At 27.5% G+C, this 16,399-nt stretch overlaps 1 protein-coding gene across 3 annotated transcripts in view; it reads left to right on the forward strand.

Annotated features, from left to right (window-relative positions):
* The first annotated feature begins 1,613 nt into the window (after window positions 1–1,613).
* Window positions 1,614–16,399, forward strand: part of LOC129983780 (protein O-mannosyl-transferase TMTC2-like) — a 490,808-nt gene continuing 476,022 nt past the window's right edge. For all 3 annotated transcript variants that reach the window (XM_056093409.1, XM_056093408.1, XM_056093410.1), the window contains exon 1: window positions 1,614–1,712. The gene's annotated coding sequence lies outside the window, so the exon portion shown is untranslated. The remainder of the gene's footprint in view (window positions 1,713–16,399) is intronic.

The following is a 16,399-nucleotide window of genomic DNA, read 5'->3' on the forward strand; positions in this document are numbered from 1 at the left end:
AAACAGGACAGCTAAGAGGTTAATTGTCAATCAAAATTCAATTTAGTATATGGTTATCTGGATTCACTTTTACCAATTTTACCTTTTAATTTACTTCTAAAGAAATTCTAATTTATTTTTTCGCCTTAATTTACGTTAAATTATCACTTCATAACTTAATCTATTATTTTATGATATTTCGTGATAACAAAAATGGAAACTTTTATCAACCTTATTTACAATATCATATTTTACCTATTATTTTTCATATATCCCAAATAAAATCTAAAAATAACAATGCGAATAATTCAGAACTGAGTTTTAAAAAATGTATTCAATTCAGGAATTTGTCTATGTATGCATGACAAAACACAAAAATCTGATTAAAAAATATATACAAATAATTCAAAAATTAAACAAATTTTCAAATTCCTGGGTGTGTGTCTTTTTAAAGAATTCTTAAAAAAGCGGTATTGAAAATGAAATACTGAATAATTTTTACTTAAAAAAAATCTACTTACTGATCTAGAAAGTCCATATTAAAGAGTACTGATCCAATTATTTCTGAGGTTAAAGAGACGTATGAAATCTGATATTAAAAAATACCGTATCAAAGAGCGGCAAATTCTTTCAACTTCATCGAATAATCTTCATATAAAGTTAGTTGTACTCTTTTCTATATTCCTTTAAAAATCTGTAATTTCATAATAATCAATAACATACTAAATTTATCGAATGTAATAAATAATACACATTGTTTTTTAAATGAATGAGCGCATCATAACCATACTAAATTAATATTACCTTTGTAAATATGAAAGGAAACCAGCTCCGTAGTTCTCAAAATTAAATTAGACTTATTCTAAATAATAATGGTAAGAATTTTTACGAGACGATTTTTTTTTCTTTTTTTCTTTTTCTTTTTTTTTTTTTTTTCTTAATTTTCTTCTGTATCTGACTTTAAAATTCTTCACTCAAAACGTATATCTGATTTTCAGAATATAAAGCAAAACTTATCATGCACTTTATTAGTTTGAATCTGGCTTTTAATTCTTGTCAGTACCAACAGAGCAAGATTGTTTTACAAACAAAGTTACATTACTAATGATAATAAATTCCTGAAAGATGCAATTAATCAGTGCTATCAAGAACATGTGAATCCATTTGTTTATGAGAATCCTTTGTTATTGAATGAGTGAAGAAGATATTTCATATCAAACAGATGACGTGGGTAAAAACTATAAAAAATTTGCTTTCTAATTTAATCCATTTGCTTAAAAAATTACATACCTAATATGAATAGTTCATAAAAATTTGCAATCTAATCATTCTAAGTCGGCAATTTCATTTATTTAAGTAAATTATTCGGTATTAAAACAAACAAGAAAATCTGCTACTAAATTTACCGAAAAAGGTCCTCTTTTACCCGAAGTTCATTCGAAAACCCCACCACCCTCCATTCCCACACTATAGAACAAGACAAATCGCTCGCACGCGTCCACTGGTCTCTCGCGGCGAGCACTAAAAAAATAATCAACTCATAAAAGTCACCTTTCACCACCGCAGGAGGGCGCCACGGGTGGCGGAGATGCTACCAATGCCTTTCCTTGCAGTCTTTGTATGTCACAGAATGCCGCCGATCGCTGCAGGCGACTCGGTCTCTTAACTCCCGGTGCAGAACCCCTCATCCAGTATCGTTCTCTATCTGCTCCGAAAGCCAGGGTTTCTCTCAGGTGAGTTTTTCCATCCATTCCTTCACTTAGAAGCTAGCAAATATCGTTTGGTACTGTCCCATCTGAGTTGAATCGTAAACAAAGACATTTAAAAGTCAAATTTTATTCTTGTGTTAAAAGATATTTTGGGAACTAAAGTTTTTTCTGGGAAGGTAACAACACGTGGTGAAGAACTGATGGTAGGTTTTGTTATGAATTCGAGTTGACCCTTTATGGAAATAAATTATAATCAAGAGAGTATAATTATTTAAAGGTATTTTTAGAATAACGTCACACTTCGTGTATTGTTCAACCATATGCGTGTTGCCACCAAGTTAGTGATTGCCATCGGAAAAATAAATAAGTCGAAATTCCAGATGTTCCGAATTCATTCTAATAATACAGCTGTCGTTTATGACGGCGTTAAATCATTTCGTTTTAGCTTATTTTTTTTTACTACCCAACAACATATCGTTTGATTATTTTGCACCTATGGTGCATTCTGGAAACAGTTTTATTAGGGGAGCGATTTTATTGCTTTCGTTTAACTTTATTATTTAATAATAAGAAACAAGTAATTTAAAAGATTGTTTTTAATTATTTTATAGCATTTTGAAAAATAATCCTTGAGTACTTTACATGTACATCGTCGTATTACTAGTTTTATTTTGAAAATGGGCAAATGTAATTTTATATATAAAATGCTAGAACATAGGAAAGCATATAAAGAATTGATTGTAAACAATTTTTTATATATATTTTTGTGAATGATTTCATAAACAGGTGGTACATTTATCAAAAAAGCAAAACTAGTTAATAGGATGTTGCATAAAAACTGGAGATCAAGCATCATTCAGCAATTTGTGGGGTTTTTTTTACCAAAAGATTCCATGTCTCGTTGACAATAAAATAATGATTTCATGAGAAATTTCCAGATGTTTCTCGATTCGTGTATTTTATTCATCGATTAATGAATGCTTGTATTTCCTGTTTATTTAAGTAAATATCCTCCAATTGCTTTTTGATTTTTTTATGAGAAAATAAGTTTAAGGGTAATATAATTTTATTTAAATAACATTCTATAGTTTTCTTGTGGAGTTTTTTTGCAAAATAACATATATTTCAAATTATTTCATGCTTTTATCAGTACTTTTAATCATTTTTGTTATTATTAAATATTCTTTTATTCAGCACATAATGATGTTTGTTTAGCGATTATTCCTTTTTAAAAAAGAGTAGTTTGAGTTTGATTGAAAGATATTTACAAAGGCAAAAATCAGCTATAAATGAAAACATTTTTGTATTAAGAATTAGTAAAAACAGAACATATAACATTTGCAGTTTATTCTCCTTGCCAAATAGTTTAAATTTCATTAATGACGATAAAGTAAGATACGTGACAAATTTTCAGATTTTTCCACGATTTGGTACTTTTGTTTTTCCATTAATTAATACACTTTTTACTCTCTCGTACTTAAAGTTTTCTTACTAGAAACATATTATGATGGTCTTAAAATTCTTTTTACGTAAGTTTAAATATTATTCTAAACAAAGAAAAACTAGAAATAATTATTACAGTCGAATTAGATACTTTAGATGTCACGAGAAAAGTTTTTCAATAATACGTAGCAAAATTATTAATCTAAATCATCGAACTTACTTAATAAAAGCTAGCAAATGCAGACTGTTGCTATGGTGATTTAGATATATTTAGAACTCTCTTATGGATACTAAACTAGAAAGTTCCGTTCCATATGAAACAAAAATAAATTAGTTTTAATTTAAAATTCCAAATTACAATTTTATGTGGAAGTATATGCCATAGGGGAAATATATGAGATTCATATTTTGCATAATTAAAACATCTTCTGCTTGTGTTTCAATTTGAAATTTACATCTAAAAATCAGAAATGAGAAATAGGAGAACATTGCGATAGAATTTATACGTGAAAGGCGCTCGTCAGATGCTATTATTAATATCTGTTACAGCAAAATAACTTCAATTTCGTTGATGGTAACAAATTGAAATAAATTTGACAAATTACCAGATGTTCCTGAATTCGTTGAATTTATTTAGCTGTCGTTAATGGCAATGGTAAAAAGTCTTTTGCTTTTGTTATCGTTTCGGATTTCTCCGTAAGATAAATAAACGATGCGGCTCTGCTTTCATTGAACAGAGATTTGCGGGAAAGATAAATTGTTTAGAATTTTCCATCAGATAAATAAATGATGCGTCTTTATTTATTGAAGTCAAAGATTTGGAGAGATACCTGGGAACGATAAATTTTGATAAACTATTTAGCCGGGAGAAGAAAAAAAGAACTTCAGATACAAATAGATTTGAATAAAGGAAGCAGTATATCAATTTTTAACCCTTTATTTTTCTGGTGTTTTTAGTTTCTCTTGTTAAATTTCGATACTTTGAATGAATAGATTTCGATGTACACCGCCATCAGTTGCACATTTGCTATATCATTTTTGTTTTAAAATGTAGTAATCTTGATTAACGTTTGTTTCGCAGTACAAAATTTCCGTCATTTAGTTTTATTTGAATTGAGTATATAATCATAACTAGACCAGAAGTTAGAGATAAGATTTATTAGATAAGATTAGATAAGTTTTAAGTTATTAGATAAGATTTAATTATATTTTTATTTATACAAGAATACTGTATAAATAGCAAATTCTAATCTAAAATTATAACGATATAGTTAATATACTCAAACATATACTAATTGACATTTACAAACATTTACAATTAATCTCTATTTACTAATTTCATCATAACTACTTCTTAAACTAATAGTTAACTGGAAGAATTTAGATTCGAAAATTATGTAAATTAGAACTGGAAATGCATAAAATAGAACGTTCAACTTGGCAATACTAATTTAATTATGATTAAGCAATATGAAATTCTATTAAATAATTTGCTAAGGTTTTTTTCCACAAATCTCGAGAAATTCAGCACCAATCAATTTAAGCTATATAATATACTAATATTTTATTTTAGTTCGTATTATGTTAATTTGCCAAAAATTATAGCATTTTTTATTTTATTTTTATTTTTAAATATAGCATTTTTTTCGTATGCCAATTATACAAATGGAAACTGTTATTATTGTAGAAAATTTCATCTAAGAGATTTCAATAAGTCTTTGCATGATTCAGAAAATGTTATATTTGAAAATATGTCAAATTTCCTATGAGTATAAGAATATGATAATTAAAGAATTTTCGCTTGCTTCTACCAGTTAAATATTTATCAAATTTTGGATCAATTATTTCAACGTGTGAATTATTTATGGTTCTGTTTATGCTTGTGAGTGAAAAGATGATAAATTAGAAATATAACAAGTTAAGATGGATGGATTTGTTTAACTCCGTTTCGACGAAAGAATTCTAGACTTATAGAACACCACCTCGAATCCCGTGCTTGTAACTATTGTATATTTTGATTCTAAGTATATATGGAAATTTTGACTCAATCAGAAAAAGGCTCAAAACTGTATATTTGATTTTATTCACTGCACTGAAGAAACATAAGCAAGCGAATAATATTGGTGAATTCCAGTGATATAAAAGGAATTTTTATTCATACAAATGTAAAACTTGCCGAAAAGTTTATTTTTCATATAACTGAGGAAGAGCTCTAAACTACTTATATTACAGTACGGAAAACTCTTCTTCTAAGGGTTTTTATGGAAATTCAAGAATATGATATTTGATTCAATTCTGAGAATTTATTTCCATAAAGCATTGATTTTTCGGGCAAATTTCTTTATTTTATATATTTTTAGTCGAATAACCATGTAATATGATACCAGCAAAAATTTCTTGGGATGCCAGAAAAATGAATTATTTTATATCAAATACTAACAACCTTTTTTTTATTATTATTATGTTATCTCTCATAAAAATACCTAATTCGTGACGGCCTTTTTATGAAATTGTAATAAGATTAATTTATCATTTAACTGTGATGCTCCAATTAACAATTTAAAAAACCTAGAATAAACACATTTTCCAAAAAAGAAGATAAAATTAAATCCTTTATATACATTAGAATTCGAATAAAATGCAATGCATTTTATAACCAGATCAAGAACTCCTTGAATTCTTATCTAATCCAGAACTATCTCAAAAAGATAGAGCTATCAAATTAGAGAAAACAGAGCTTTATAGTTAAGAAATTGATAATTTTAATCAGAAAACGATTGGCAAAATAATTCTTATAACTAATTCTCAAGTTTGTTAAACCGTGTCTTTTAAACCTTACTAAAACCTATCATGACATTTTATAGAAATGCTGTTTTAATTTGGTTATATTTTGTACTGAAATAGTTCACATAACTGACTTTAGAAACTTTTTAACTCTTTTGGATGAATTAGTTATTTTAGTTATTTGTCTGGACTATTTAAAAATTTATCACTGAAAAAAGTTAATTAGATACATATGACTTTTAGAAAAAGAAACTTTTTAATTTATTGGTTTTAAACATCTAAGATACTTAAATAATCACCATTTGAATTGGTTTTTAAAACGTGAAATACATTTTTTGCGCATCTTCCAATTTATTGTTATTTTATTTAAAAATCATATGAAAAAAAATTGTTAATTTTTTGAATGCTTAATAATTTTAATGTAATTAAATTTAAATTGTTCTTTAAAAGAAACTTGTATAAATTATTATTTAAATATACTAAATCTATATTTTATTGAGACGAAAATGCAGGAAACAATTTTTGCAATATTTCAGAACATTCCTGATTGATAATTTTCTATTCGTGGATTTCCAAGATGAAAAATTCATTCACCATTTTTGTCTAAAAAATAGGGCCAAAAATAGAAAGGGAGCAAGAAAAGAGAAAGAAGTACTAAGTAATGATGAAAATAGAAATAATAATAGAAATAGAAATATAATTTATAATAGAATAGATAATAGAAATAGAATAATAATAGAAATTCAATTTAAAATTGTTATAAAACGATTTTGATTACTTTTTTATTTAAATATATCGAGGAACTTAAAGCTATTTTTTCACCATAGCTACTCATTATTGTTCCATACGACTATAAACGAGTCCCAAAATCATTCTCTAATTTCCCTTTACCTTATATCATTTATTTTGATTAAAATCAAAGAGACTTAGGTCCTTAGATTAATTCTTAAAGAACTATATTACAGAAACCATTTAAATAGTCATTACTAAGAATGGCGCTTTAGTCATTCCTAAATCACTTTCCAAGTATCTCATCACAAAATTTATTTTCTTCAAAGATTGCAAAATGCAGTCAATCGATTTTAAATGTTTACTTTCGACTAACTTTTATTTCCTTATTGGTTTGAAAAATTTTCGTTTAGACAAGAATTCAATAAATTATTTGTTGAATGTATTTACAAAATTGGTCTAAACGAAGCATATTTTTTTAGTCTGCCTTTTAGAATGTTATTCATAACCAAGAGCTGAATCTAATATAAGATTTCAAAAAGAAATTTCATTAAAAACTGTTTTTCATTTTGGAGAAAATATTCCGAGAGACAAGCAACGTCGAAAACGATATTTTTTTGCTTCATTGTTCGCTTCGGTTTTACGGAGACAATGAAAAATTTTCTTAAGAAATATTTTTTAAATCTCGTTTGATGAAATGAACTTATATTCTTTCTTGTAAAACAAATTAAAAAATAAAACAAAACTGCAGAGATGTTAATTAATATTTTCCTCTTAAGATAATTCAGAACACAAAGAATTAAATTATTTTCTTAGTAAAACTTTCGCTGATTGTTTTGAAATTCTATTAAGATGTTATATATTCTGAAAAAGGTAGAACAAATAATTATAAGGAACATTGTCTTTTTTTATATATACACGAAGGGTTTTTACGAATGGAGGAGTACTCGTTTAAAAAAAGGAATGTTTATGTTTGTCTCGTTTAATGTTTAATATGGAAGAGAATCCAAAATAATTAATTTCGTACTGCTTATATTGCATGAAAATAGTATTGTCGCATATTGTGTTCGAATGTTTTTCTTGAAACTGTTGATAAACTGGAAAGATAATAAATATGAAAAATATGATTGTGAATTATTCATCTCATTTTAGGAAAAATATTTAATGAAATAAGAAATATTTAAATGTTTTAAGATTTTAGTATGATTGATGAAAGCATTTATCTTATAATTTTTTCTTCTGAACAATAATAACATTTCAAGATAACAATTAGTAAAAAAGTTAATTGTCTTGTATTTCATATTTTCGCTGAAAATAGTAATTTATAGTTTCTATGCTGCATTTTATAATTTGGAAAATTTTTTTATGTATGTTATTTTTTCTCAATTAGTTATCTATCTTTCGCAAAAATCTGTTCTAAAAGTTTAAAACTTTAAATTATAATAATTATACAAAATTAAAATACGATTCTCCAATTTTTAAGACATCTCTAAACCTGAGCTATTTCTTCTGCCAACTTTTGTTTCTGGTAGATAAATTTTGCAACTTCATTTGGATTTCAAATTAAAATACTTCTTCCCATAAGTTGAAAAGAAAAATGTTTCATTTATTAATAAACAAAAAATAAATCCAATTAAAAACAATTCATTATGAATTTTCAGAAAATCCATTTTACTGCTTGCAAACAACGAAAATGGCTTTTTGAGGCTTACATACTTTTTCTATCTTATCTTTATATTTGGGATGAGAGAAAATAATTAAAAAAATACCTCATGAAAGCAAAATATGATATTCAGTTCGCGGAATTATATAATAATATAATTACTTCTTTAATCCGATAAGAAAAATTTAATGGAATAGTTATAGGTAATAATTTATGATAAGTAAAAAAAAATGAATAATTTTCTCATTTTAAAGCTTTTATAGCATTGAAGGACGTACATTCTGCAATTAAATATATAATGCGATTAACTGAACTAATTGGAAATGAAAATAAATCAAATAGTATTTCTCCCATTTTGTTTGCATTTATTTTGATGCATTAAACGATTAAATTTGTCTTATTCCGTCGTTTAAAATAGTTTAAACAAGAATTTTTTTTAAGAGATAAATTTCTAATTCCTAAAAGTCAAAACTCTGTTCAGTTAATCCCTATGCTATTGTTTAAAGTTTTATGATACCTTTGGGAGTGTTAAATGCATTGAAGTTAAAGACTTATTTATTGTTTATGACACAAATGAAATTTGAAATGAAATGGCTCTGTTAATAAGCATAAAATTCGGCCGTTTGTTGTAATTAAATACTGCATAAAGTATTTAAAAATCATTGATATTTTGCTTGGTTGCGTAAACGAAATTATCAACGAAAGAAAAAATCAGTTAATTATTTCTTAAAAAATTGCTTATAATTGTTCTTTTTAATTTGTCGAAAGTTTCCTTTTATTGAATTTAGCATAACTAATATTGAATGTTTAATTATCATAAAACGATTTTAAAATCAATCAAAATGTATGACGATCTTTAAAATTATTTCCTAGACTGATAATCAGAAAATTTATTTTTTATACAAATTGCCTGCTTTTAAAAAAATACCGAACGTTATGCAAGTATTTTTTGTTCTTTTTGTAAGCAAAAGAAGATTTCATAAAGGGATTATAATTTTGAAATCGACACATTATGGCTTCTTATGAAATCGTTCTTTAATTGACAAGTTTGCTTTTAACTTAAAAGTATAGAGATATATTCTATTTCGTTGTATTTTATTAAATTAGTTAAGTTTAAATCCATTGAGAATTAAACACTAATGTTTTTTTACATAAAAAAATCTGATTAATATTTCTGTGCTTTCAATAAAATATCTGATTTATTGAAAATTACAATAAATTTTCCCTATTATCATTTCTTAGTTACCTCTATTCATTTAGAAACATTAACAGCGAATTAATGCTATTAATGTTGATATTAAATTGAAGCTACTGTTAAATTGGTTCGAACTTCTGAAAACATTAAAGATTTTAGCACTCCAAGAATAAGAAGTGGCATTAAAAATTGTTCAGTAAGAGTCTGCATTATTATTGACTCTTTTCAAGACTTCATTATATAAAAAATGGTATTTATAAGACGTTTCTTTTTATTTTAAACGCAAAAAAAAAAAAAAAATACATTTGGAAATATTTACGGAAGCTAGAGAAATTTTATGAAAAAAAGGTTAATAATTATTTATCATAATTGAAATTTATTTCAGTATACTCTTTAAATATAACAAATCTATTTCTTAAAGCCCCGTATCTTCATAAAGAATCTTAAATTATAATCTATATTTAAAAATAATTTGTTTCGGTTTTATGCAAAACAATATTCCAAAATCATCTAGTAGCATAGAATGTAATGTTTTCTCTAATGATTTGCCTTTTTTATTTTATGATTTCATAATTTAGATTTCTTTTGGTAATAAATTTGGAATGCATATTTACCAATAAAATGACTTCTGAGTAGCCTCAAAATTTAAAAAAGGACACGATAATTAATTTTGATTTGATATAAACCGGATTTTTTCCATGTTCGCTTTCAATTATAAGTATAATATATTCCATTCAAAAAAAAAATATTTTCACTCGAAAAAATGGCATCACACACGCAAGTAACGCTATTAACTGAAAATGCATTCCGAATTTCATATTCCCATTCCCGCATTCGGTGTTATAGCAATGCGTATATATTTTGAAATATACGCGAATGGAAATATAACACATTTTTGTGTATTAAAGAACCAATTAATAAATTATTTTTAAGTTAAAGTAAATATTTTCCTCAAACATGTCACATGGTGTAATTTACAAATTGTTCAACGGCCTATAAAAATCATCGAATTAAAATCTTTAACTCTACAATCAATCATCTGTCAATCAAAGTTGTATTCTTTAAAAACTAACAACAAAACATATAATTTTAAGTAGTTTCGAACTTGAAAAACAAAATTTGATTACTGATTTTTCGATAGCAGTGATTTAAATTAAGAAATCCACTAGTATTTCAACACTTTTCAATGAAACATACAATTTATTTCAAATAACATAAAGATCAGAATAAATTTCTTATCGCAAATGCTCTTGTCTCGGAACTCATTTCATATTCTTCATTTACGAATTCCAATTTGAACTCATCACATTTACACTCCCCAGTTCGAAATACTGAAACGATTCTTACAGAAAATTTCAAATTCTACCGGAATAATGACGTGCTCGCCATGTCCGCCGAGACTCGAGGATTGACGTTAGGAACGTCGAACGTCATACCCACACGTCGGCGTTAATTTTTAACAATTAGAACAGTGAAATTTGCTAAGGAATAATTAAGGGGGAAACATTGGAAGTAAGGCCACGGAACTGAACACCAATTCGTTTGAGGGGTGGAATAATTAGGCGACGCAGCGTTACTAGGCAACAATGAGCGGAATCGTTTGGAATCGTGAAAACGTCTGTTGCAATGTATCTGTAGGAAATTTGACTTGTAAAAGTATTTCAAGTGCTTTTCACGATGCTTTCATCTAACGATATTTATTCTTTTTGATTGGCTTCTTTACTTTCTTTACACGATATCTTTACACGCAGTTTTCCAAAAACAGTTCTTTTTAAAGGACATTAAAGCACGTCTGTTGAATTATTTAGAAATTTGACTTTTGGAAGTATTTCGAGGACTTTTCATGACACTTTCATCTAAAGAAATTTGTTCTTTTTTTTATTATTGGCTTCTAAAGTTGTATATTTATTTCTTAGTCATGTATTTCTGTCTTCAATTTAATTTTTAACGCAATATATCCGTATTTTTACAAGTAGTTTTCCAAAAATTCTTTCTAAAGGCTCTTAAAATGTTTGCTGCAATTAATCATCTAGGAATTTGACTTTTGGAAGTATTTTAGTGACTTTTCATGACGTTTTCATCTAAAGAAATTTATTCTTTTTCATTGACTTCTAAGTTTGATGATTTATTGCTTAGACATGTTTATAACAACATTTCTACAACTACAACTTAATTCTACAACTTAATTTTCATCACAATCTATCCGTATTTTTACATGCAATTTTTCATAAAAAGTTCTCTTTAAAGGATATTAAAAAAAATTTTTCAATTAGTTATCTAGAAATTGGACTTTTGGAAGCATTTTAACGACTTTTCATGAGGCTTTCATTTAGAGATATTTATTATTTTTGATTGGCTTATAAGGTTGGTGATTTATTGCTTAGATATGTGTTTCTATCTGGAACTTAATTCCTATCGCAATACGTCTGTACTTTTACTAGCAGTTTTTCAAAAAAAGTTCTTTTTAAAAGGCATTAAATTGTCTGTTGCAATGAATCATTTGTTAATTTGATTTTCGGAAGTTTTTCGATGACTTTTCGAGATGTCCTCATGTATTCTTTTAAAGTGACCTGCTTAAGTTAAAGTTTATATTTGTAACTTCATTTTAATCGCAGTCATTCCAAACCTTTATGTACACTTTATCTAGAAAGTATTCTTTTATATTATATTATTTTTTGCTTAGATACGTGGCTCTATCTTCAACTTAATTTTTATCGCAATTTATCCATTTTTTTACACGCAGCGTTTCAAAAAAATTATTTTTAAAGGACAATGAAATGTCTGGTGCAATGAATCATCTAGAAAGTTGACTTTTGGAAGTATTTCAATGATTTTTTCATGATGCTTTCTTTTAAAGTGACTTCTATGATTATTTGGTTCAATTACGTTTGTATTTGTATTTTCATTTTTATCGCCGCCATTCCATAGCTTTATACGCTTTTTATCTAGAAAAGGTTTTTTTATATTATATTACTTATTACTTAGACATGTGTTTCAATCTTCAACTTATATTTATTGAAATCCATTCGTATCTTTACACGCAAGTTTTCATAAATTCTTTTAAAAGGACATTAAGAGGTCTATTGCAATGAATCATTTAGAAAGTTCACTTTTGGAAGTATTTCAATGACTTTTCATGAAGTCCTCATCTGTTCTTTTAAAGTGACTTCTTTGATTATTTGATTAAATTACGGTTAACATTTGTAACTTCATTTTTAACGCAGTCATTCCAAAACTTTATTCATACATTATCTTTTTTTTTTCTTTTATATTATATTATTTATTGCTCAGATATGTGCTTCTATCTACAATTTAATTTTTATTACAATCTAATCGTATCTGTACACGAAGTTTTCCCTAAAATGTTCTTTTTAAAGGACATTTACACGTCTGTTGAAATGCATCATTTAGAAATTTGACTTAACTTTGATTTTAAATAACTTCTGCGATTTATCAGTTAAGTTACGGTTTAGTGAGTTAATATTTGTATCTTTATTTTTATCGCAATCATTCCATGACTTTATCTAGAAGAGGTTCTTTTATATTACCTCCTAAAAAATATACAAAGAAAAATTAAATATTGATAAAAAATAAAAATAATATTGATAAAAATATACTTTTTAAATCAATTCGGTTTTCATATATATTTTTATGGATCTCCATAATTCAGTCAGCCGAATATATCGTTAGATTTATGCCTTCTTGTCACCTGTAGATCGAATGGTTTATCTGTATACATGAACACATAGATGTTAATAAGATAAACGAATAAAGTTATGCTTGAAGTTTTAGTAGATAATGTATTTCATCCATTTGCCAAGTCAAATTCGAGAGGAAATCCAGTAAAGGAAGATCGATTTGTTAGCCTCATTAAAAGGTGAGCCTCATTAAAACATTCATTAAAAGGTGCAAAGAGCTTGAAATTTTTAATTTCGTTAATTAATCTGTCAATGAGAGATCAGTTAGTTTATCAACACGCATGTATTTGAAAACAAAAACTGAAAAATCCAACAAGATAGAAAGCTGTAACTTGGAATACGATTTATGTTCCATAACTGTAGATAAATATCAAATGGTGGAACAAATTTAATAAAGAATTGATTATTTGTAGATCGATCTATTCGTCTTATCTTTGCTTGATAATTTAACCCAACAACCTAAACAAAATATGATCTTTGCAGTAATTTGCTGATCTGTGTCTAATTTTGAATTGGCTCCATTGCCGGTTTCTAAATACAGAATAGTTTTCGAATTGCCATTTCATTTTCAATGGTCACCAGCAATTTATTTCAGTGGAACGAAAGAATTAAATCATTAATTAATTTTTATATAAGAAAAGTTTTAATTTTCGCAGAGATGAAACCAAGCTGCGAAAAATGTTAGTACAGCAAAAAAGTTGGAAGAATAGTTATTCGAAAATTGAATAAGAAGTAATCAGTTGAAATAGTATTGAATTGTTTTGATATAACTTTTTATAACGTGCATCAATATTTACATCTTTTTCTGAGACTGCGTTAAGAAAAGAAAGCCAGCAACAACTTTAGACAGATAAATGCTGTTACTGCATTATCCGAAAAGCAGGAGTTATCTCTTCGAAACTTTCTCACGTACTTTCCAATAATGGTGTTATCCCAGCAGTCCCATAAAATTAAGGATCCTCGATAAGACCATGAAATCCTTGCATGACTTTAGCGAACAATAGTTATTGAAATTTAGAATTTTGGTTTATATATAGCATTTTTACTGAATCTATCTTGAAAATATACAATTTTGTACACCTTTTTTCCAATCAATTGTAACCACATTTAACATGAAGCTACGATTCAAGTCGAAAAATTACATATCAAATGTCGATGATTTAAATTATTGCAGTAATGGGCTATGACATTCACTTGCATGCAAAAGTGCAGACTGAATAGATAACCAATCCTTTAATGCATTTGGTTTGAAATTTGATTAAGAATCTATAGTTTACATGCAGGACCTGTATACCAATTTTTATTTATCAACCTTTTTATATTTTGAAGTGGGGCCGGGATAGCCTGTAGAGAGTTGGATTCGCGTCCCTTAGACTGCGAGTTCGAACCCCTTCGGCCGAAGATTCCCCGCATGCTTGATGGCTGACGTTCGTATAAATCTGTCGTGGTCACAAAGTCCTCCATGTCGAGAGTTATCCCACTGGGGATACTGAATCAGGGGTGATCGTTCTCATTCAGGTCTAAATTACGATCTGTGGATGAGTGAATGAGATGCGTGAATGAAGTCCACCCAGTAAAAAGAATTGTGACGTCTGTGTAGCTAAGTCGTTCTCTGGCCGTAGATGGCGCTACTATAAAAACAAGAGACGCCCCCCCACAGGCTTAAAATCGCTGTCTTCGTAACAGCGAACTTGTCCATGGCAAGTGCCATAAGAAACAAAAACAACACATTTTGAAGTTATCGGAATTCCTTGTATTTGAACAGCAAGTTTTCTTTTGACTGAATATCGTTCAAAATTTGACTTGAAATCTAAAACTTTATTCTTAAGTCCATACACCAAATTTAATTTGTCTATCTCAAAGTATTTTGGTATTATCTTGATGACATACAAACAGACAAACATAATGCCAAAAATATGTTTTTCGAACTTTGTTGACTGAAATATAGAGAATCGTCAAAACCTCGAATTAGCATTTTTTTTTTTTTTAAAGATTTCAATAATTTCTCTAGACTTCGTATAAAAGAAAATAAAAATTAGCCTGAGCCAAAACTTGAGTAAAAAATTTTACTTACCTACATCTTTAATTCTGGAGTTTACTTGTATTTGAACAGCTGGATTTCTTTTGAATGATTACCATTCAAAATCTGATAGAAATCTAATCTTGAAGACCATGTACTAAATTTCATTCATTTATTTCAAAGTATTTTTGTGTTATCTTCATCACATATAGACCAACAAACATAATGCTGAAAATAGGTTTTTCGAATTTAGTTAGATCTAAGAAGTGGAAATTCGTCAAAATCTGGAATCCGAATTTTTTTAATGTTACAATAATTAATCTATACTTCATATACTAGAAAGCAAAGACGTGCTGCTGTTATCATTATCATTATCAGTCTGACACATAGGAAATTGAAGCCTGCCATGAAATGATGAATTTCTGTCCTTGACCAAAGTCACTTGAACTAATGATAGTTAAACACGATTAATTTAGATAACTACTCCAATTATAGGACAATGTTTCATTTTCCACGAAAGCTCTACATTAGTTGAGTAATTTCTGTCGTGCATATTACATCGCGGAATAGCCAGAAAATAATCCTTTGTTTTATAATTGTATAGATTTTTCTTGTGAAAATTCTGTCATTTCAATCAAATGGCACTTGTTCTCAATCAATTTCTGAAAGCAAAAGTTTGACTGTTAAATATTTTATTACATTTCACAAGCAGCCGGTTCAAAAATCAATCTTGAAAAGTAAATCTGAAACAAACGATTTTTTCGCAGCAGATAATAATGACATTTTGACAAACGATAAACTAGCAGATAATAATTAGAATGAAGACAGGTGTCGCAAAAACCTAATGTTTATGTTTTCGTATTGAAATTCTCAAGCTGAAATCCTGATTCCATCAAAGAGGCTGCCATAGATCAAACTACATTCTTTGGCACTGCTTTAGGTTTTGGCGAGAGTCAGTTTCAACATTTTTCTCGCCATCTGCCAAGGGATTCGAAATTACGATATGTAATCAAATTATCCCTCTTGCAGCGTGAAATAAGAATTTAATCCATTACATTAGAAATAATAATTGATTTCATTGTAATCATGTGAAATTAGTGCTTATAAGAGTTGTTTTGAAAGAAAATAGTGATGTTGGGCAAATAATTTAATCTAGAAAAGTTATATAAAAAAATTCTC

This window comes from Argiope bruennichi, chromosome 9 (genome assembly GCF_947563725.1).
Source record: "Argiope bruennichi chromosome 9, qqArgBrue1.1, whole genome shotgun sequence".
In the NCBI taxonomy this organism is placed as follows: Eukaryota; Metazoa; Arthropoda; class Arachnida; order Araneae; family Araneidae; genus Argiope; species Argiope bruennichi.